The 24,524-nt window shown below is 42.0% G+C and overlaps 1 protein-coding gene across 3 annotated transcripts in view; it reads right to left on the bottom strand.

Annotated features, from left to right (window-relative positions):
• Positions 1 to 24,524, bottom strand: part of pdzrn3b (PDZ domain containing RING finger 3b) — a 105,924-nt gene that overhangs the window by 65,212 nt on the left and 16,188 nt on the right. The window contains exon 1 of one of the 3 annotated variants that reach the window (XM_078247723.1): positions 14,450 to 14,539. The exons of the other annotated variants lie outside the window; for them this stretch is intronic. The gene's annotated coding sequence lies outside the window, so the exon portion shown is untranslated. Of the gene's footprint in view, positions 1 to 14,449; positions 14,540 to 24,524 lie in introns of those variants that run through there. 3 annotated transcript variants of the gene reach the window in all.

The raw sequence follows: 24,524 nt of genomic DNA, 5'->3' as shown, positions 1-24,524 counted from the left end.
GAAACTTTTGTGAGAGAAGACCGTGTCAGTGGCATTTCCCACATAAACAAAGCAAGTAGTCTCTTGTTTTTGTCATTCTTGCATCATATTTCATCTGAATTTAATTTAAAAAAAAACACAACAACAACAACAAAGTAAGCATTAGGGCTGGGTAGTGTTAGAATTCTTTTGATACTAGCGCCGATGACATACCTGAGTTTCATTACCAATACAAAAACCTTTTTCATAACTTACATTGAGAAACACGCTATCGCTCAGGCAAATTCTTTTAGTCTTTTAACAACAAGCCAAACTTCTCAAAGGCTAAATGTTGTCTAAACACAAGCAACCAAATAAGAATTTTGGCTAAACGATGAATAACCTGGGCCATATGTCTAAAATATTTATGTAAAAAAGAATACAATTATCAGACTTTTTTATTTAAATATCAATATTGGAATCAATCCCAAAAATCCAGGTCAGGCTGTGAAGACAATATAGTCTAAAATGAACAAAATCTGGATATAAATCATTCAACTATGTGATCAAAGAATAAGTAAACAAGACTATGAATCTGACCAGGCAATCAATGCCAGCTTTCAGTACTACGGTCCAGTATATTCACAGAGGTGCTACACATTCTCATTTTGACAAATACATCACTCAAGTGTTAGCATGGAGCACTGAAGCCAACTGTCTACCAAAGAAGTGTTCTAGGACTATGGCTTAACAGGTTTTCCTACAAATCCCTTTTTTCATTTGACAAAAAAACCCAAACTTCTCAAACATTAAATGCTGTCAAACGCAAGCAACCATACAAGAGCACTGCCTCAAGAGAGTACAGAGTAAACTCAGTATAACTGGGATTTAGGCAGTAGAGTTGCTACAGTCAGATTCTCATTTCTCTCACTTTAGAAATGAATCGCTCAACTTAATAAGCGTTAGCATAGATCACTGGTGGCAAACACGGAGACAATTTCATGTTTATGTTTTATTTGATAGAGCATCTGATATGTACCAAAGACAGAGATAATATTAGCTTCTGCATTCTCATCACTTAACAAGTTTAACAATTGGCAATTTCCCCCAACACCGTGTATATCAGACCCCAAGAGAAGACACCTCCGAGTAAAGGCGCTGACACACCAACCTGATTATCGGCCGTCGGACAGTCTGGCGAGGTCGGAGACTCAAGTCTGTTCGGTGTGTTCTGTGCCGTCGTCAGTTGAAGGAACCGTCGGTGTTCATTTGGGCCGATATGACATGTTGAATCGGCCAGTGGGCAGTCGGACTCAATGACCAATCTGATTGGTGGAGTGCTAACCCGGAAATGACCGTCGGGATGAGCGTGACTGGAGTCTCTCAAAATCTGACGAAAATCTTTTAAACTGACCTTTGTCGATCTGAAATGAAGACAGATTCAGCAACAGCATGGCTTATTTCTCGCTTAAAATGTTTTCAGAAATTATTTTCGGAAAATACGAGATCGTATTCCGAACTAGCCGCCATTATGGTCTGGCTTTGAAATTCAGGGGAAGCCAGACCCACGTGACGCATTCGTCCAATCAGCTGCCGGTTTTCATTTTTTGGGGCGACAATACAGATTAGCACTGCCTGCTGTTATGGAGATGTATTATGTCTCGCGCATGCGCAGAACGTACGCTCAAGTCGCCATCGCTTCGGTGTGTTCCGAGGCACTTTTTGGACCAACTCGTGGAGGCAGTCAGTCTGACTGCCTTTTCTGCTGACGGTCAGCTATCGGGTTGGTGTGTCAGAGCCTTAAAGTGCCCATATTATGAAATAAAAATCACCTTTTCTGGGATTTGGGGTGTTATTTTGTGTCTCTGGTGCTTCCACACGCATACAAACTTTGAAAAAAATCCATCCATGCTGTTTTGAGTGAGATACGGTTTCTGAATGTGTCCTGCCTTCAGTCTCCGGGTGAGCTGGTCAAAATCTGCACAGCTTTCTACGTAACTAGCCGAGACGAGGGGCCTAGGGGGCTAACCGTTAGCATGCTAGCGCTAGCATGCTAGCTCATTCTCAATGGCAAAACACTGCTACAACACACACAAATTCACCCTAATCTACAAACTAAATTGTATAGAACTAATTACATGTCCCTGTTCTGCAGGTATTCCACACACAGTTGGAAGTTCGAAGTTGCAGAAACACCTAGCTAGCTCATGTAATCCTTACCTAGCTACTGCGCATGTGCGACTGACAACAAAGATCTTACAGAAGTTGAGAGGTCTCACTCTGTAGCTAAAACAGAGAGCTCAACATACTGGGTGAAAAGAGGAGCTGCAGCAATGTGCAGTACAACAAAAAATATGGTGTTTTTCGAAAATTAAACCATGTAAACCTATTCTGATACAATCTCAAATTACAATCATGAACCTGAAAATGAGCATAATATGGCCACTTTAAAGAAACAAGTGTTGCTTTGAAGACCATTTTGGGGCCTGTGCTGGAAGACCTCGAGGGCACAGAGGGCAAAAACAAACACTAAGGGGGGGGGGGGGCATGTTGCTTTTAGCTAAAGCCTTACATCAGGTACCACTGCCCCTGAGAACCCACACCAACCCCGACCTATACCCCTCCCCTCCTCCCCCGGCCCTCCTCCATGCTGGACAATGCCGAGGTGGAAGTAATGACACCACATGTGCATGACCAATCAAGCCGATAAAGAGCAGGGTCTGCTGTGGGCCGACGCACAGCTGTGGGTGCAGCTGTGCGCTCTTGTCAGCCAGCTTGCTCGCTCAGAGAGAGAGAGAGAGAGAGAGAGAGAGAGAGAGCGAGAGCGAGAGCGAGAGCGAAAGAGAGGAAGAAAAAAAAAGAAAAAAAGAGATCGAGATGGGGGAGAAACAGCTGTACTGTCCTAAAACAATACACGATCAAAGCATCGTCATCTGCGACAGATTCATCACTTTAAACCGAATAAAGACTTTGTCACTGCATTTTTACATTCTCCTATTCTATTCTGTTCTTTGCTCCCCCTCTCTTTCTCTTTCATCCACACTGTTGGTCTCTTGTCCTCTCCTGTGCCGGGACAGGGCCTGCTCAACACATTAGCAAGATATCCTGTTCTGACAGCAGGTTTAGCCCAAATCCAGCCATCATTAAGAGTTATGCCATCGTAGCAAGCTGTTGCTTTGGGAGATATAATATGAATCTAACCTCCAGGGACCCGGGGGAAGAAGGATGAGGAAAAATGCTGTTGTAAAACAACAATGAGGGAAAACTGGGAAGTCGCAAATTCTGAGGCATCGCGTATAACACTGACTGTTTGCATGCACTGGAATCATTTGATCTTAATCTGATTAAAGATTGAGGCAACATTTCTATGAATAATGCAAAAGTTTGTGGAAAATATGCATGCGATATGCACTGCGACAATGTCTCTCAGAGTAAAGTTTTTCATGTTCATTTTTCCTATTATTCCCTTATGCTAACTGCAATGCTACACAATTCAGGTATTTTCAAGCACCAAGGGAGTTTGACACAAGGCAGAGGAAGTCATAATATTAAGAAATTAATATTAAAATAGGTTTGCATTGGGGGAACTTCTACGGGCAGATTTCTTCACTTATATTTCAACTCAATACAAGCTGAAATTATGTAAGATTGTTTCTTGCAGTCTGCTCATATCGTCCCGTGCCCTAAGTAGCACAGGCTTGCTTACTTTTCCTCCTTTGTTTATTTTCCTCTTGCCTTTGTTCATCCATCTCCCCTACTGCTTCCCCTTCCCTGCCTCGGAGTTCAGCCATTTTATGAACAACCTGAACAAATTAAGATACAGCTGCATGTTGCCAGACATTTTAGATGAAGTTATGTGATGTTTGGGGCAGCCATGTTATGTCATGGTTGGTTTGTAAATTGAATCTACGGATGATTCTGTTGACTCATGAGTTCTCTCAACTTTAAGAAGACTTACTTCCCAGCCATGAAAAGTGCTTGTTACACAAAAGGTGCTTGCCACAGTGTAAGGTTTGCAGTATCCCAGTTTCTACACACACATTACAGAGTAATTATGTACTGCATCTTCAAGGCAATTACAGTGATTGTCATGTCGGTGCTTTAATCAAAGTAAGGTTATCAGTGTAAACACAACCTGATTAAAAGCCCCTCGCTTTCGGCTTCATCTTTGATTTTCCCTGGGTGTGTAAATAATTAGATTTATTCAGATTACCTTCAGTTTTCACTTTTTTTTTGACAATATGGCAAGTGGTGACAACCAACATCTCTTGTAAAAGTAAATGAAAAGGAGAGATCAATGACAATTGTGGCGATGGAGTTAAAAAATATGGACGATGAGATTTTGTAGCTACTTCAAATCGTGTCAACATTTTAAATGAAATATCAGCCTGATCTAATTAATCACGGTAATGATAGGCCCGTGGGCATGTAGATTGAATCAGATAAGATGCTGGGTTCCTTCTTCTCCTGAAGCTTGGTGGCAGGGATAAGTGGTAAGACAGGTTTTGGAAAACAAAACAAAAAAACCTTTTAGACTGTCCTTAAAAACAAGCACCACTATTTTCTAAAATAGCTGATGATTGACTCAGGACTATCAGAATCCAAGCTTAGGGTGGACTAAATGTTGTATACAGAAATTGGATTCTTGTCCGAAGCGGGTTTTTTCTTTTTTTTAACCTCTCTCCCACAGGAGCTGACACAGCTTCAGACCAATCACACAACAGCAGCTCTGTTGTATGCTTGGCGAGCTTTTGGCCACCACTGGGCCTCACTAGATGAATGTGGACCTTTAAGAGTAAAACATACACACACACACACACACACACACACACACACAGGCAGAGAAGCACAGTTGGAAAACTGTGCACATAAAAAAGGGCAGCTACAACTTTTCATAATTAAAATCCCATGTCACTTGCAGGATGTTTAGATGTGAGCGGCATGCCATTCATAATTATTACATAAACAAACAACACAAGTCCATCCTGAGCAGCGACGGGAGTGAGCAGCCACACACCGTGTCTTTCACTGTACGACAAATCTGGACAAGAAAATACTTTTAGACAGGGACCTCTCTCTCTTTTGGCCCTCCTGCTCAAAGCAGGTCCCCAAGGTGTAAGGATACAGATGACCTAATCCAGGATAAACATATAGCTGGGCGGTAGAGGAGAAGGTTTATATGTCTGCTCTATGGGGTTAACAGCATGACAGTATTTTAGGAGGCAATCTACCCAGAATACCTCCTGGTTGCGTTCCGTGGAAATCGACATCTGAAAGTGTCAGCTATTAATAAAGACTGTTTATGAGCCGTCACACTCTTGGATATATATGTGTTTTTTTTATGCACTCAGCACTAGTTTATGCAGGTGGTTATCAGCGTAAATCCACATGAAGGCATGTGCAGGCTGGAGATGAAGTTACACGGCTATGTGCTCATCAATGCTATTAGTTTCCACCAACGTTGATTGCTTTGACACTTCATGCCATCCAACCGTGGCGATAAAACAGATCGGTTTCGCTAATGCCAAATTAAAGGCTGATATACAGCTCCTATTTCGAGGCGAGGTATCAATGCCAGCCTGAGAGCGTGTGAATCAGCAGCAGACTTGTAATTGCAGGATCCGCGGAATATAACTGACATTTGAAAATGACAAAAACACACCCAGGGACTGATCGAGTGCTCTGCTGTAACATGCAAGACTGACCATGAAGAAGCAGTGTATCCTGTGTGAGAATAGCAGTGGCACCTGTTAGTGGGTGGGTACAAATTGGGAGTTGTCCCACCAGGGCCTGGACCACAAACAAAACAGCACCCAGACGTCACGCTGCGCTAGCATGATACATAAATGTCATGTTCCTGTCAGGTTTAAAAGCAAGACTACTTTATGTCCTTTTAAAAAGTAATAGAACAACTTCCAATTACAAATAAAAAGTTGAGTTGAGTTGATTAGTAATAAAACTCACCCTTGTGCAATTGAATGCACTCAGGAGATTTGTTGCTACAGCCCTACTTGGTCTGGTAAGACCAGTGGCTTACGGTGGCTAATCTTAGCAAATGTTAGCACACTTTGGGTAGATATTGTTGTGTGAATGTCTTTTCCGAGTCAGTTGGTTCACTCTTCTCCATGTGTGCTTGTGTTACACTATGGTTTTGCAATTCCATTATCTACCAATTGTCATTTTGTGGCCCTTTTTTAATCAAAAAAGTAAAAAAAGACTCTCTTTAAGAGATTCAGAAAATTCAGTCCTTGATTTGTAGGATAGTTTACAGCCAACTGGAGCAGACATCCCCAACACTAAGCTGCACAAATTGATTTGTTTATATTGACAATGGGTCTGACTATGTGTGATGTGAAATGTATTGCTTGTGACAAATCCACACAGAATTGGGTAACACTTTACTTGAAGGTATGTACATAAGAGTGGCATGGCACTGTCATGAACACATGACACTGTCATGAACACATGACACATGAACCCTAACCCTAACTTGTCATGACAAAAACCGAATGACACTTACTGACAGAAGCGTTATGTCATAAACGTTTATGACTTGCTTATAATGTTTATGACACCTTCATGACAGTGTCATGCCACTCTTATGTAGATACCTTCAAGTAAAGTGTAACTCAGAATTGTCAACAAACTCCGAAGCTGTGTGGAGCTTTCTAGCCCTATTTCGCATTTGATGATTGTTTAGGTTTTCCAGTCCAGAAGCTCTCCTCTCATGCTGATAATATGTCAATGTTGTGTTTACAGCTTGTTCTGCTAAACCTAACCAAAAACATATCGGCATTAAGGATTCTTTATTTGATAAATAAACAATCAAAACTCAAGTTAGACAAAACATAGTTGTAAATTAGTATGAGTTAAACACCCCAAGACTCTGCTTCGTCAGGAATGTGTGTGTGGGTGTAGTTTCATCAGATTTAATTGACTGTGGCATCTCCCTGGCAACACAGGCAAACTACCAATCAAGTGTCACCAGATACTAATTCTTATATTGTTCAATCCTGAATGGTACGTGGAAATAGGTGACATCACCTTTATCCAAGAGAGGCCTGTCCACTTCAAAACCAGTGAGAAAACGCTGACAGAAAAAAACATAAATACAAAAATCCCTCATGTGAAATGACGAACATTGTTTTGACGTTGGTAGAAAATTGTGTTTTCTTTTTTTTGTGATCCAATTTTTTTTAAACAAACAAGATGTTTGTGCAGTCCAGTTGGAGTATAGATGACAAAATACAAACAAACAAAACAGAAAGCACATGCTAATATATAAAAAAGATGCAGACAACATACAACAATATCCAAATAAATAAGTAAAATACATTTACATAGAGCTGGGCAATATATTGATATTATATCGATATCGTGATATGAGACTAGATATCGTCTTAGATTTTGGATATCGTAATATTGTAATATGACATAAGTGTTGTCTTTTCCTGGTTTTAAAGGCTGCATTACAGTAAGGTGATGTCACTTTCTGAACTTACCAGACTGTTGTAACTGTTCTATTATTTGCCTTTACCCACTTAGTCATTATATCCACATTACTGATGATTATTTATCAAAAATCTCATTCTGTAAATATTTTGTGAAAGCACCAATAGTCAACACTACAATTACACAGTTAGTTAGTTGCGGTATCGATATCGAGGTATTTGGTCAAAAATATTGTGATATTTGATTTTCTCCATATCGCCCAGCCCTACATTTACATATAAGGAGGAAACATACACATACATACACACACACACAACCTATTCACCCCCCCCCCGGACCGACAGTACACACTTCATAGCATTCAGCAAATTGTCTTTTAATGTCTGAGTCCAACGCTTTTAGTAAGATGCTGATTAGAAAAATAGCTCTTCATTTACACCAGGAGATAAAAACGGTTACTTGACAACAAGAGAAGATTTGAGCAAGCAGAAACAGTGCTTAGTGTTGAAGTTGTGCTAGTAGTTATTATAAGCATAATTTGAAGGGACAGTTTCAAAAACACTATAAAGAGATTTAGGTTATTACAAGAGCCACTGAACATCGCTCACCCTGATCTGACTGATGATGTCTAACTCCAACAATGTGACCACACAGGGCAGGGAGATATTAATGATGTCTGTAACTACACGTCTCCTTAGTCCAATCTCACACACACACACACACACACACACACACACACACACACACACACACACACGTCATCTGCTTCTGCTTCTTCACTCAGGCCTGAGTCAGAGCAGGGAGTTGAACTCAGCTCCAGCTGGATGCTGAGGCAAGCTTTAAGTCAGTCAGCCACTCCCCGGGCCCAGAACAGCTCAGCACAGACTGCACTGCCAAGTTTAACATGGCTGCCTGCTACAGTACCTAAATCAGAATTGCTCTAAATCAGCAACACTCCTGAGCAGATGCAATATTTCATGAGCATGTTGTTTTTCAGCCAGATTGGCGGAGGGGGAAACAGAGGCTGTATACATATTCTGCTAATGAAATTAGAATCTGTGTGCGACGTGAAAACCGCTACAGTACGCGGACCTCGGCGAGCTGCCCACACTCTGACTGGGTCAGCTTTAAGCAGATTTATGGTCTCCGGTGGGGGAACAGGGAGATTTTCGGTCCAGACCTAAATCATGACTGAAACTACGAGAAGCTAATTAGGAGAGCAGCAGTATTGAGAGAGTGTGGTTTTCAGTAGGTCCACCACCACTGAGCATTGTGCTACACACAAAAAGCCTCTCTTTACCTTACATGGTAGCTAGCAGCAGCAGTGTAAAGTGTGCTAAAATCCACACTGGAACTTGAGTGCTGAGTCACCTCCAAGTCTTTCTGTTGGTTGTGAAGTAGCCATCTGGGCAGCTTTCAGTAGACAGAACACTACCCAGAGAGCTCAGAGCTACTAGCTGTTCATGGTTTTGACAAATGTGTGATGTGCTCTGGGACTCATCCTTGCATTGCATTATAATATTAAATGGCAATGGAGACGCAGTTTTTATCTGCACTGCGGCAGATCAAAAAAAAGGTTCTTTCAAATCCACTGATTTTCTGAGGGAAGAAATCAATTACACTTCAGTCTGCTTTTTTAACAACAGCAGTGCAAAAAAAGGGGAGCGACTGAAATTATAACAAGCCCTAAGTGCCAACAATCAATATTAAAAAGATATCAGCTGTGGTCCGTTTCACAGTGTACATAAACAGCGCTCCCTGTTCAGGGAACAAAATCCCTCCATTCGGAACACACAGCAATGTCAGCAACAATGATGATATCACTTCCTCTGTTACCCTGGTAACACCTTGGATACGTTGTTTCTACTGTGGACATTTTACTACTTAAATAAAATGAAACAAAAACAGATACAATTACAAACTTATTCTATTGAAATGTATGTAACTTGTGATTAAATGTAATGTAATGTAGAGCTGGGCAATATATCAATATTATATTGATATCGTGATATGAGACTAGATTTTGGATATCGTAATATCGTAACTGATGACCTGTTGATCAGTTCTTCCCTACACAGTTCCCTTTGAACCGGGCACTTTAGCGTCCTACGGTTTGGAATTTTACTTAACATGGCTGAATACCTCGTGCAGTCAACTTCTCACGTGAACAGAACACACCCATTGATTGCATCTCAGGCGCACACTCCTGCTATCCAGCTCATCTACGCTCATCAGTCTGTTCCCACCTCTTGCACCAAACTCAGGCCCACACCCTACACTAACTAGGCAGCATGTGTTGGTAATTTGCAAGCAGTTGATGTTGATTAGCTGGGTTAGCACCCTGTGACCTCAGCTGTAGCCAAGTACATAGACATACATTCTCCAATTAACCCTATGGCGTTTGGCTATCAGGCTTTACGGGGCCATAAGAGGGACTTATGTGAAAAGTCTACAGCGCTTTAGTCAGAACCCTTACACACACACACACACACACACACACACACACACACACACACACACACACAAGCCCACATCTTCATAGGAAGCCATAGTTACCAACAACATAATTCATCCATAGAAGCAGTAATACTGTTATATATTCAGTTATTTACATTAAGAGGGAGTGCATCTGAGCAGCTGCTCTAGTTTAACTTCACAATGAACTCCCCATCCACACAGCTAATGATGTGTACAGTATAATGTGCTCTTTTGTTCATTACAAGTTTCACAACTCCCCACTAAACTGCTGTTATCCCCCTATATAAAACTAAATATGAACTCATAACAGCAAAATTGTTCTTGGGTTACTGTTTTCGCAGGCATACTGTTGCTGGGAGTGTGAAGTAATTCAATAAGTCAGAGTCAGAGTGTCAGAGTCATTTGGAGCAGTGGTGTGAAACAACAAGAACACAAGGCTAAGCACCACCTGATACCACTTCTCTACTTCCCTTGATTTTTCTGTACTAGTGGCAAGTAAACTCCAACATATTCAAACTGTAACAACTTCTGTGTGCTAGTGATTTTTGGTTTTGTGATGCACATTCACTGTTTAATTAGTGAAAATGTTTTAGTCTTTTGTTCTGCTTGGGCAGATATAATCCAACAGCAGTAAATCTTATTGATATCAAGACTGATATCTGGTCAAGCACATAGCGAAAGCAGCGCATATGTGATAGCAGATAATAGCTAGCAGAAAAACAGACACCAGATCAGATAAGAGAGCCAAGCCCCACAGAGCTGAGGCCAGCAGCAGCCTCCCCACTTTGATTCACTCCCTCAAAATGACTTTATTATTTTGATCAGAGGTAGTATTCTAGCAAAAGAGCTCAATGCTTTCTTGGCCTGAGCGGTTGACGTGTGACAGATTTAGTGTTGCTCTTGGATCCTAAGGGGCTGAAATGACTTAATAATGTGAAGCTGACATTTTGAGTACAAAAGTGAAGTTGAGAGGTTGGAACAGGGACGCCAGGACTGTTTCCTATCCAGTCGGATGTGTGCGTGAGTGCGCAGATCCACTGAAACCACCAAAACCTGATCTACAGCAGAACATGCAGTAACTGTCAGGACCCTCATCTACTGGAGGAAGGCAACCATGGCAACCACTACCAAGTAAGCTTCCTGTGTGGGAAGCCTGGAGCAACCAAATAGACCAAACTGAAAATTGAGATGAATTTGGGACCTACATGTCACTTTATGATGTGAGAGATTGCTTGCCTGGGTTGATGATCAAATTCCTTTTTCTGATTCCATGGTAAACTTAAATATAAAAGAAGCCCTAAACCCAAAGCGTAGTCCTAAAATAGAATCTCGCAGAAGTGGAAACTGGCCAAAATGACTTCACTTCACAAAGCTTTCTGACTCCGAAGGTCTGAAGCTCAAACCGGCTCTCACAAAGATGAAAACCCCAGAACACACACGGACATAAACCACACACACACACACACACACACACACACACACACACACACACACACACACACACACACACACACTTTTAATTCCTTACAGTTAGACTCAAACACAAGTAGAGAATATTACAGCAGAATAATACAGAGCCAGTCCCCTGCGTTTTCTTGGCGTTTTCAACAAGCTAGACCAGTTCTTTCAGTGTGTGCGAGATTGTACCCCTCACCCCTAATCCGCTCTCTTGTCCCACCACTCCTCTCCCTCCCAGACATGCTCTGATGGAGAGATAAGTTGAAGGTCATCATGAGAGAACAAAGGCTCTGCTCAGGAATGTGTGGAATAACACTCTCTTGTTCTGTGGACAAAAAGCATATCAGAGGCTGCAGTGGTGTCATCACTGTTGTCAATATGAGCCAGGGATTGATGACATGATTTGGGAGAGCTTGGAGGGTGACACGCACAGTCAGCAGCTAGTAACAACCCCAATTTTCTTTGATTATTCTCTTTTATTATGTGAACAATTCTAAAAAAATGAGGTGAGATGAGGCTAAATTTGAGATTAAATTACAACACTGGCAAACCATCAATCCAAAACTGAAATAATTTCAAAGCTGTGTCTTGTGTGCAACCAAAGCAGTTGTTATGGTGCTAAAACGCTCTGAAAAACAGCGGAGAGGCAAACTACTAAATAAAATTGGAGTGAAAAATGGGACGCAGTTCTGAAAAAGGATCTCTTTAAAGAATCTTGTAAAAAAAATTGAATTCCTTTTACTTTAAGCCAAGTTGTTTTGTTTCCAAAAATGAAATACCACATTGTGATATCACATGAACTTAATGGGAACACTGACATCAAACTGATGAAATATGAACACTTATCTAGTTTGAAAACTGATGTTTGGATAGGCATCAGAACAAGACTCCCCCGCCCCCCCACAACATCCATTAGTCTCAAGTCCGTTACTCAAAACGATAAAGAGACCCAACTGACACATCAAGGATATGGACAATGGAAAAATGAGATCTCTGTTGGCAGTGTGAGTCTTGCTCTACACATACACATTTTTTATGCGTTTGCGACATGCGAGCCTCCCAGCTGGTCCCATCCAGAGCTGTGAAGGCGGGATGAGTCAGCCGAGTGAGCTGGAAGAAAATGAACATGGCTGCAGATCTGTCACAGAGCATGATAGTAACCTTGCCAAGCTCACTGCTGACATGTTATGATCCAATAATCACCAAATCACAAGCATGGACATCATGAAAATCAAGTATAGAAGGCTTCTGGTCAAGACAATACAAGAATGTATGACTGCATGACCACCCAATCTGACACAGTTACCATCTTGACAGGCAAAACTAAATTATTATGTAGCCTGATCCCAGCATTACCTCAGCTGGAATCAAATCATTAGCTACTAGCACATCAAATCGCCCATGTAATAAGAAAGAGCATTCACCTCAAAGATTGGCCATGTGTATATACTGAAAAGGGGACTACATGACATCCATCATTTTGGCACTATGTAACTGGTTGACTGTTACTAATGCTTACACAAGAATCACAGCAAAGCACCAACACAAAACGGGGAAGACAAAGACTGCTAGATGAAACATTGGTGTAAAAAATACAGAAACCAAAATGTGACAAAAAAAAAAAAGAAAAAAGAACCCCATCGTGTTTATTATGCGGTTACATACACTTACTTTGGCACAAATACATATATTTCCGTTAGCAAGATCATTAATCTAAATGCATCAGTCTTGGTTTTCCATGGCTACATGCAAATCAGGGTATGCCCATGGGGGTGGTTTGATCTGCATCTCATCTTTCCAAGACACATTGAATCAGGTGTAACTGGGGTGAATATGTTTTGGTGAGAAACACTGACTGAAAGATGAAAATCTCCACTAGATACATTTAGATACATACTTTTCAAAGCAGATGGATGGATGGATGGATGGATGGATGTTTTTTAATATCATGACATTTGGATTCTGGTGCAGGCCTAACTGGCCTCCCCTGTTGATAGAGGCCACTGGGCCTTACATTCTCCTTGGTGGTCCCTGTGCTGTCAGCCTTTTACCACACTCACAATAGACCACACAAACAGCTCAAATGAGAATACATTGGGGCTGAAAGTGAACAGTGGGTCAAAAACTGGACCATACTGGATGTGCTTAGATAAGCAGAACCGGAGGGATGTTTCCCTTAGAGCAATACAGCAGATAGAGAGCCAGCAAACAGCCCCCAGGCACCACAGCTTTTGAATAAAACCAGCAAGAATAGGGAGATGCTGTTTTAATTCCACTCCTCTTTGTCTCCTTCATATTTTCTTTTGCCAATATGGTTATGTAGCCTTTTTTATGTGCTCCAGATGGGAAGCTGTACAGGAATGTTTTCTCAAGCTTTCTCTACACTGAACAGACATACACCGTTCCCTCTTTTGTCCCTGCATGTTTTATAGTATACAAAGCTCCTTTCAGTACCCTTGACACAATCTTTGTACAGATTTGACAAGCTAGTGATGTCACACTTTCTAATCAGTGTACAACGTGGCCATTTAGCACAACCCTTCACAGCGGAAATGTTGCACCTAAAAAAACCCGTTTGTCCTGATGAACAGCCAATATCTTGAGCCAGCAATGCAACCCATGTTTGCTTGAGCATCTGCAAATATATGACAAAAGTATTGATTTTTTTCAAGTGCACAAAGTGCGCCCGATTGCAGACACTTGAAGCAGGTCAGTAACAATAACAAGGGAAAGAATTTGAAACAAGACTCATTTCTCTGAAACGGTGTCCAATCTCCCAGACTGAGCATGTTGTACTTGCTTTAAACTAACAAATCCTACAAGCCTGAGCCACGCACACAGGCTTCTTTATAGTTTCAAAAACCCAAATATCTAAACGATGCATTCCCCGAGCATGCCTTGCCACATTATTTCCACACTGTGCTACCTTGGGGTTAACACGTGGACAAATGAGTAATTAAGCTTGACGTGCCAAGATGTTGGCACCGCTTGAAGCTTAATTTTATATACACAGTTGATTTATGGCTAAATGTTGCAGGTTTTAAATGGTATGTGTCAAAGAGAAAGAAAACGGTTTGTGTTATTATCCTTCTTTGAATCTTACCTCAGAGTCTAGTCCTCTTTAGCTTTGGGTCTTCCTGATCACTTTTTCCTGACATGCCCCCCCTCATTCTTTTGTCAGGGCCCTGGGCTTCCCCGTAAATACATGCTTGTTTACGATTTTCAGATTAGGCTCTGGAATGAACAGCACAAAGGCAAGATATTTTTGAGGTATAAAAAGCTTTGTTGTACGAACAAGCTAATTGACTAAAGTGAATCATATGTTTGTAGGCAGGCGCTCCTCCGCTGGATGATTCTTGTTCTTGTGATAAGGGGAAGGCAGTTTAACTCTCTAAGTTGACTTTTCCTTTCTGTGTAGAAGCTGGACAAACTCAGCTCAGCCAGCTGTGAAAGCCTATGTAACGGTTTCCTCAGAAGATACGACAACAAGGGGAGCAGGGGCGACACTACAGCCAGGTGATGGACGTTGAAGATTACCGTAATCCTTGTTTAAGTAATGTAAATGATATGCAGCTGAGCTGTGTTTCTCCCCAAACACACCTTCTCTTTGGCACTCGAACCTCTCTCGTGCAAGTTGGTTTCTCTTTACAACAATATGTAAAACAGTGAGCTTTATGGAGAGTGCGGAGATGCTAGACCACAGACATGCTGGGAGAATTACACATACAAAATATATATATATATATACAAAAAATGTGAACATCGACAACTTCTCAGTCCCTCCCCCCTTTTCTGCTGAAGCCCAAAACGGTCTCTTAAGCCCCTCCCCCCACAAGGAGAATGAATGCGTGTGCATGAGCAGTGATTGACACGCAGTTAGACACCCCTCCCCTGGCCCTGATTGGTGCATCTGAACAGGGAGCTGTGGAGTTTTGCAAATCTCACTACAGGCTGTAGGTGGAGCCAGAGGAGAAGGATTTGTTTTTTTCTTCATGTAGTTCTACTGGAACATAGGGTCAGTTTCAGCAAATATGACAGAAAGATAGTTTCTTACCTACTGCGCCTTTAACTTGCATGTGTCTGTCAAGTTACAACTCCGTGGTCTTGGTTTGGTTTTTACTGTGTGATTCTTAATGCTTGGATGTAAGATTACAATAACAGTATTCATGATGGACACGTTAACGGAAGGACACTCAACTTTTCCCCATAGTCCAGTCTTAATATTTAGCTCTAAACATTACACATGTGGACACACTGACAAGAAATGAAGCATCATAACCACCAAGTTGCATTTTTTCCTGGGAGAGTCATACTTGATTAATCAGAGGTTTGGGGAAGAGAGAACAAATGTGTGCTCAAGATGAGGAGAGAACCATCTGAGAAAACAGTAAAAGAAAGGCGGGGAGAGAGAGAGAGAGAGAGAGAGAGAGAGAGAGAGAGAGAGAGAGAGAGAGAGAGAGTGAGTGCGAGGCTTTCAAAGTCTGGAGTGGCTACTTGTCATTTCAGCGCGATGGCACAGAATTCTCTTGGAAAAGGTAAACCAGAAGGGTTACTTCATCACCCCTCACCGCTGAGTGAGTGGAGTCTCCAGTCTGGCCCCCTAGAGTTTCTGCATCATGTAATTTAATTCATGGGCCGCGAAACACAGCCAAGCGAGGCTCAAACAGGACGAAGACACATAACCACAGCAGCCATTTATGAACGATGTTGATTTAGTTTTTACTGCCAGACAAATGAGTGCAAAAACATCTGAGAAAGCATTTCCAGTGATTGTAATAGCAAAGTTAATCCCCCTTCTTGTCTGTAAACATGGAGTGCTAGAATTTAAGCGTTCTGTGAAATCTTATAGTTAGCTCTTGCCATACCGGTACCAGTGGTGGCCGTTTTATTGCCCTTGACCTCATAGTGTTGGCATGCTCTTCTCAACGCAAAAAAAGGTAAAGATTTGTTTTTCTAATCCTGCAGAGCCATGTTTTAGCTATTCTTAGATACGTTATGGTTACAGAAATAGATTACAAATGGTTACAATTATTGGAGCACAGAAAAAGAACTAAAGTCAGTTTACTGCTGACTGGCGGGTACTGCCAAGCATACTACTTAACAGCCATTGTATGTGAGACAGCGAGCGCATGATCTAGTTGAACAATTGATTTAGAAGCATTTGAATTACACTGCAGAGGATCTGGGTAGCAATATGCATTTTCAATGGATTTGAACGCCATCCTCCTATTCCTGTACCATTCTTAATTTGTTGTTAGGTGCTGCACACTGAAAGGAATTTAACTTCTGTCACTGCAATGTGTCAGAGTGAAGTGAGAGGTCGAGGGCAGTCGGCTAGGTAGGCCACGGTTGGGGGAGTGCAAAAGCCTTGGCTCCCCCATGTATGAAGCTGTGCTCAAGTCCCTGGCGAACACCCAGCCTGACATCTGATTACCCCCAGCCTGGTTTAAGGCTTCTGTGAGTCGAGTCAGAGGAAGGTCCTAGATGAATGAGACGTTTGATCAGAGCTCTGTCGGCCTGCCCCTGATGTACACGCTTAGATAAATATTGACTAGATTTGGAGGGCCATGTAAATTGTTCAGTTGTTGAAAAGCAGGGAGATAGCTGCAGCACGCTTAAAGGAGTCCTTCAGGCTTTGAACATGTTTGAAAGTGTTGACTTTTGCCACTTGATGAATGACTCGCACTTCAAAGAAATCCTGTGATAATGAACTGTGTTTGCTCACTTGAATGTATGTGTAGTGTACATGCTGCCGTCCACAGTTTTAATGCAGTTGCGGGCGACATGGAAACCGAGTCCACTCATTTAGCACTTGCAAATTGAAAGTGATGGATGAGAAAAGGCATTTGTCTAGACACATTTTTGAATGAGCCTTTAAAAGGTTGGCTCAAGTAAGGATTTGTGTATTTGTCTAAAAACCTGCCCGATGACTCCCTGACAAATGATGTTGTGTAAACAAACTGAGCGGATAAAGTCGGGCCTGTGAGCAGCCCTGTTCTCACTGTTGGAATGTTCAGACAGCGATAGTGGGGGAAAAAATATCTATTGTCGCTCACACTGAGCCACTCTGCACAGTGAGTCTTTCAACAAAGGTCGCAAAGCGCAGCACATTTGGTTCAGATCAGTAAGGTCGTGACCCACACGGGGTTTATTTGGACCTTTGCTCCAAAATAATCACAGGCATCTGACTCTGCTGTGACATACATTAACAGTCTGGAACCACTTCTCTTTCTAACCCCCACCTAAAACGTGAACTTTCACGGGCTAGTCAGTGCCCTGAACACTTCCTAATTATTGTTTGAATTATGTGACTTCTGGAAGAGGAACTGTTTCTTGCAGGAGGCAAAATGCTTTTCTGGGGGAAGGAGAGTATGTCGGTATTATGCGATGCGGTTGTGGTTTGTCTGCAGGAGCAAGTCGGCTTCTTGGAGGTAAGGGACTGTGGGGAGGTCCAGATGAGACAGAGAAGCTTTCATTTTCATTAACCTTTAAGTACAAAAAACGCACATGTGGTTCTTATTTTCACAGCAAGCTTAACACGCAGTCATAATGTTCGAAAATATTATTGCAACCATCGAATCTACTGGCTTTTAAAAAGTGAAAACAAGTGGTGGCATACCCAAAAAAAAAAAAAATGTTGATCTGGTGCTAAACATGTAGGGGTTTGTCCTGGATGGCGGTCCCAGAGCCACTGGCCCCAGTGTTGTTTAAGGCTGTTGTCTGTGAACAGACAGAGCTGCAGCAGTACTGTACAAACAGCACCAACTCAAACTTTCCAAAAATCAGATAAAGGTCTTGTCTTGATGTGCCAAGGGACAGCTGGGAGAGGGCTTACATTTCTTTGGCTGCGATTCAAGGAATTTGAGTCGTGGAGCAAAACGCACACCCTTTACCTGTGATACCTAGTTTAAATCTCCAACTGCTGGGTAAGACAGCAGCTATGCAGCACAAACTATATTTTGTCCAGACATTCAAGGTTTCATTTCATGAATACACGTTTTTGTTTCTTCTACTAATAAAATCACAGATACTATAGAGCTGGGTGTTTTTTTTCTAAGTCATAAGCCCAAAAATAAAGGGGCTTGTGTAAGATCCGGTGTGTGTGGAAGCCAAGCCTCGGCAGTCAACATGCCTTTGCTGAGAGACAGCAGCTGCTGGCCTGATATAGAGGAGAGACATGAGAGGCCACAGTGTGAAAACCAGGCTTGGTGGTTTGCAGCCTCTCTAAGAAAGACTGTAGAAATTCTGGGTTAAAGTTAAAGAATGAAGTCAAAAAGGATTCTAAATCCAAACAGAGCGATACCATTTTCCCCTCATTGTGGCCAAATTCTGCGTTACCTACATCAGTCCTGCTTCAGGTGGCTGGATTCCTGAGCTCTCATATTTTCCAGGTTGTGTTCTCGTTCTGTTTTCGCCAAGAGTGCGTGTCCTGGCAGAATAAGGCTAGATGATGCCACACGATATGAAAAAAAAAAAAGAGAAAGAGTTATCTGGTGTAAATCTAGGTCGTATCTGAGAGATGGTGGTGATCTTGTGTATAGCAACGCTAGACAGAGCAGAAGACAAGAAGTCAAGGAGGATTCGGTGGGTTAACTTTAACGCTGACCTTAACATTCAGAGAGAGAAAAGGCCCTCTTCAGAATAAATTATATCAAATATTCAGAGCAAATGGACCAAATCCAGTCTTTTGGGCCATAAAGAGAACCAGGACCCTCATCTTCATCATCTCATCTGCCAGGTACATGACTGCATCCCAGTTGAATCTCACAAAACTCTTTTTAGCCTGTGCGGACTCTCCCCTGTCTTTCAAAACACATAAGCACTCAGGAGAAAAGGCTCCCTGCTTTACCAGGCAATACATTTTCCATTTTCCCTCTTGGCACTTGCCTCCTCCTTCCATTTACTGTCAGGGTAAACTGTCGCAGAAGTGTGGAAACTGTAGTGACCAAAGGCTAAATTTCCTTGTATTAAAAAGTAAGCCCAAGGCAGCTTGGCTTATGGTGTTGAAAAAGAGCCTACAATGGAATTACAAAGGCCTATTGTCCGGCCAGGATAGGCATGACGTGAGAGACATTAGAAGTTAAATTACACTTCTTTTTCCTTTTCCTGGCCTGCTCCGACTTTCTGCTTTAAGACTACTGTTTTCATAAGACGGCAAGGAGGGAAAATATTCCCTTTCAAGTTAGCAGGGAACTCTTACTCTGGGGGATATCCTTTACCACCTGCACATATCAATCACGCATTTGGCCAAGCGCTCGGCTGGAATATGGAGGGAAGAAGGGGGGAATCTCTTTGAATCTCACTCCAAGATGCAGACAAAATGGCTGCCAATGTGCGTCCGCTGGCATACCTCTCTGATTAAATGCTACATGTTCTCGCTGAAGTTCTAATCAAAGCACCGCTCTGTTAGCGGGAAGTAAAGGTATCTTTATTGACACCTTGGCGTTGACGTTGGCACAGTGCTCTGTGCTCTCAGCCGGTGGTCCTGGGCTTCTCCTGAGCCTGCCAGTTATTTTCTCTGCCTAAGCATGATCGTATGTCATAATCTACACAAATTTGTGGACACGACCTATTCAACCCCAGGTACAAGGTGTACCATTTTGAGGAGAGGGCAAAATGTGCTGTGGATCAGAGTGAATGGCAGAGGCGAGTTATTAAACATGTGCTTGCGATAAAACAGTTTAATAGAACTGCAAGCTCATGCTGAAAATCAACTATTCAAAAGGTGGGCTCAAAATTATAGTGCTGTCTTTCAAGCTATGTCCAGTCATATTCTGTAATGTGAAAAGCGATAGATATTTTTCTGATTACTCAGTAATACAGAACATGTGGCATATATCACCGTATATATGCAGGTGGAATTAAAAGACAGAGAAGTATGCACTTGCAGGGAGAGCACCTGTATATACTCAGAGAAAAGGGAGTATTTGGAGAGAGCAAGCTTTACTTCCCACTATAGAATAACTCATCCTCTGAGATGAGTGGGGGGGAAAAATAAGACATGAGCGGGGATGTCTGAGGGAGGCGCCTGCAGAACATCTCTCTCTCGTTCTCTTTTTCTCCCTATGCCCGATAGCTGAAAAGCTTGCTCAGTGAGCCGACGACGGCCAGTCCTCCAGGCTGTTTGTCAAAAGGAAAAAGGAAGTCTTGAATGAGACAGAGAGGTAACACTTGAAAAGGGAACATCTCTCTCAGGGGAACAAGAGAAAGGCCAGAGCAAAACGGCGTAACAGAGGCGGAAAAGCACGCTGATGAACAATGTTTTCTATTTGCACACATTTGCATGAGAAAAGGAAGCGCAGCGGCCACCAGTTCCACTAGTTGGCTGGTAAATGGAGGGGAGCTCTAAACCTCCTCATGAGAGGTGAATGGGAAGCACATTTAAAGCGGGATGTGTCGTCAGGATTAGTCGGAGTGAAGAACACATTCTGATAAGGGACACCGGGGTCCGCGTCTATGCTGTGGCCCATCACTGCCAGTTGAACCATAAAAAGCCTTTCACCATTCACTATCCAGAGAGGGGATGCTCATGTTCAAGTTGAAAAAGAGCAGGTGTGCATATTAATTGTGCACTGCAGTACTACTGTACATACATATGCATTCCAATTAGCTCACATACTGTATCACTGAACATCTGTCATGTACAGGAGGGACAATTATGTACGGTGATGTCAACCCTGTGTGTCTTGCATCTGTTAAGTCCTAATGGGGCCTTACAGAATGAAACCTAACATCTGTTGGCGGCTGTTTCGGTCATCGCAGCAGTACTGCAGTGTGTACGGGCGGATTAGGCCCGCTTCAGAACAGCTTTCAGGCTTGTTCTGAAGGTCAGACTGGCACTTCAGGTGTGAAAGAGTGATTCATATATTATATTGTTTAGATATTTTTTAACCACAAATGAGAATTAGCAGAAGTACTGTACCTGTCAAATGAACAAATAGTGTAACAGAATGCATGAAATGCTGCCAATAGGGGGATTTGATAGACTTTTCCACACTGCAAGTTAAATGGTTATTGTAGCAAAACAATCACAGCCTACACAACTCCACCTACAGAGTCCATTCAAATATGCTTCTGATAACATTTGTGGGAATAAATAGACAATGCAGTGTCTAAATTTCATCTGAAAGGCTTACTCGTGACCTAAACTAACTAAGCTGGTCAGACTCATTTGCATTAGGTTGAGATTGAGTGTACTACACTCCTATAGTTGGTCACGCCACATTCATCATGTGCTGTGTGGCCGTCATCGCCTGCTCTATAGTGAAGGCAGCAACCCGTGGCACGTCCCCTCGCCGAGAAGGTAAAGTACCTGAATGTTAGGAAGCAGCTAGCTGTTAAATTCCTTATCTCTGACCCTGCTCTCCTTTTAATTACCCTGTTGCATGTTGATAGTAAGTCTTGCACCTTCACAAGTCTCTGAGGAATACTGTAGGATTGGGCATCGAGAACCGGTTCCAACTTGGAATCGTTTTCTTTATTGGAATCGTTTGGAATCGTTTGGAAGATCTGGTTTCAAATCCGATCATCGGTTCCAAATTTAACATGTGCAAGTTTTGGTTTTCGTAGCGGCCGTGGAGCACAGTAAGTGGTGCTCTAGTGTGGTTTTATTTTACGTTGGGAAAAAAACAACAAAAATCACCATTGAATTAAAATAAAACTTTCCTCTTATTTGTGAAAAAAGCACGTGACCCGTTTCAAAGAACCGCAATCGAAAGAAAGAATCGGAATTTGAAGCAGAATTGTTAAAATCAAAACAATGCCCAGCACTACTGAGGACCAATTCATTTTCATGACTGATTGATTGATGATTAAAAGTTCAGATCACACAAAGTGCTTCAGAATGGAATATATTGCGACCTTAAGGGCAAAGAGAGTACGGGAAGCACAAAAAATGCTGAAAAAACTATTTTCTGTTGCACTGGTGATGTCACTCTGCAAAAAAATGTTAAAAAAAAAAAAAAGAGTCAAACCTACTGTACATGATTAACAGTGAGTTGAGATTAAAGTCATAACAGAGCTGTGGGAAAAGAAATGAAGTCCACTTTATCATCTCACTGGACTGGAGCAGCATTTGCAATGGTTCCATACGAGATGAAGACAACCAAACTGGCATTTTGATTGATGAGGGAAATCTATAGCCTATAATCTACTGAGGGACCCATGTTGGATCATAAAATGCCTCACGAAGTCATGTTTAAATCACTGTCGGCCTATAGCCATTTCCATAGAACCAAATACATGTGTCGCAGAGTCTGCCACCAACTAGTGAGACATGGAATCAGTGTAATAAATCAGGAAGCTCCCTCTGTGTATCATCATCATTTTGGCCTGATCATAAAACTCCAGTTGTTGGGTCAGAAGAGAAAAGACTGTAGGCATTGTTCAACTGACTTTCTATTCAAAAAAAAGTTTCCTATGAAATGTAACAACACAAATTCTACAAACAAAGCTGCATGCATGTCAACATCTTGTGATTTATTCTTAGGTCTACTGCTGAGGCTTGGCAGCCTGTTTCTTTCATATAATTGATTTCCCTGCATGGAGCATTCCCTCAATCAGCAGTCCCCCATTTCATTGTTATGTTTGCCATAATGTCATTATCTATAAGCTCTAAGTGGAATAAACTACCTCTATGTAGTTATAATGTTAAGCACTCTTAGTGTATTTGACAAAACCACCATGGGGGAAGTAATTTACCGTCTTGAGTCAATTCTGCTGACTGTCCCTAAAGCTTACACAGACCAGTAAGAAAGGCCTTCAAGATTCCTGGCTCCTCTGCAGCAGGAAACCAGCACACAGATTTACAACTTCTTTAATGTTGGAGCACAGAGATTTAAACTGTGGTGTACACAATGGATGATACATCTGGTAAAACTGTCAACGCTTTCATTTAGCTGATGGTTTTAGAACCGTGCCACAGTTTTCTATTTCTGTTGTGTTCCCTTGTGAGATTCCTACTGTGATCATCTCAAATATTGAGAAAGGTACACTGACATGCTGTGCTATTTTTGGTGCAGTTGAACAGAAGACTGGCATAGGACTACAGTAGAGTGCAGCACTGATACACATACAGTGTAAATACATTGGGTTTCGGAGATGCGGGTATGCGGAGAGATTGGTGTCAATTTGGCAGACATGAATTTTTATTTGATATATTCCTAATTAAAATGCACATGGAAATGGTATAGGGAACTGAATACTTATACTAGTTGCTCAAATTAACATGAAAACTTGACAACTCTAATTTACAAAACAATCTCACCTCAAGGTCCACAAAGTAGCCGTTCTGGAGCTTTAAAATGTTGCTAACATTGAAGCCAACATGGACAAGCATTCTTTAAAGTGCTCAGAAAGAAATTGAATTTTAAAATCTCTTTTGCACGGCATTCCGATGTTTCGTTGTAATTATTGTGACTTTGCCCTACTAGTTTTGATGATTTTGTTAGGAACCTTTATGTAACTCTTAAATTGATCATACAAGAGGAAACGGCAAATGATTCCCTTTAGTGTGATTATCTGTCTGTCAATCTATTTATCAAAAAATTGCTTCAAACTTTTTGTCTCAGGAATTCAACCAGATGGAAACACACTTGTGTCAAGTGTGCTAAGCCACTCCCTGCCCAGCCAGAGAGAGAGAGAGAGAGAGAGAGAGAGAGAGAGAGAGAGAGAGAGAGAGTGTGTGAGAGATAGAGAGAGAGAGTGTGTGTGAGAGAGAGAGAGAGAGAGAGAGAGAGAGAGAGAGAGAGAGAGAGAGAGAGAGAGAGAGAGAGAGAGAGAGAGAGAGAGAGAGAGAGAGAGTGGGCGGTGATTAACATGCTGCAGTCAGGATGCATTTCAGAGGGGCACTGGAAGGAAACGACGGGCCATTACAGCACAACTAAGGGTCTGTTAATCAGCCTATTAGGGTTTAATTGAGGGTAGTTAATTAGGAGTCGGTGGGCAGTCTGTGCTTGGGGGTAAGGCTGACATGAGAAGCAGCTGGCAGAGCAACCTGAGATAGTTGTTACTGATCCATTTACACAAGAGCAGTGATTGATTGGCATAATAATGTGCCTTAATTACACCTGTCTATTTATGCCTGCTTTAAACTTTTTAGGAGCCATAAATGAACCCACTAGCTCCAATGAACAAGGAGCCGGGCGAGACTGTGTTGGAGCAGAGCAAACACAGTTACA

The sequence above is a fragment of the Sander vitreus genome, chromosome 4 (genome assembly GCF_031162955.1).
Source record: "Sander vitreus isolate 19-12246 chromosome 4, sanVit1, whole genome shotgun sequence".
Classification (NCBI taxonomy): domain Eukaryota; kingdom Metazoa; phylum Chordata; class Actinopteri; order Perciformes; family Percidae; genus Sander; species Sander vitreus.
This window is presented reverse-complemented; position numbering and strand designations above follow the sequence as displayed.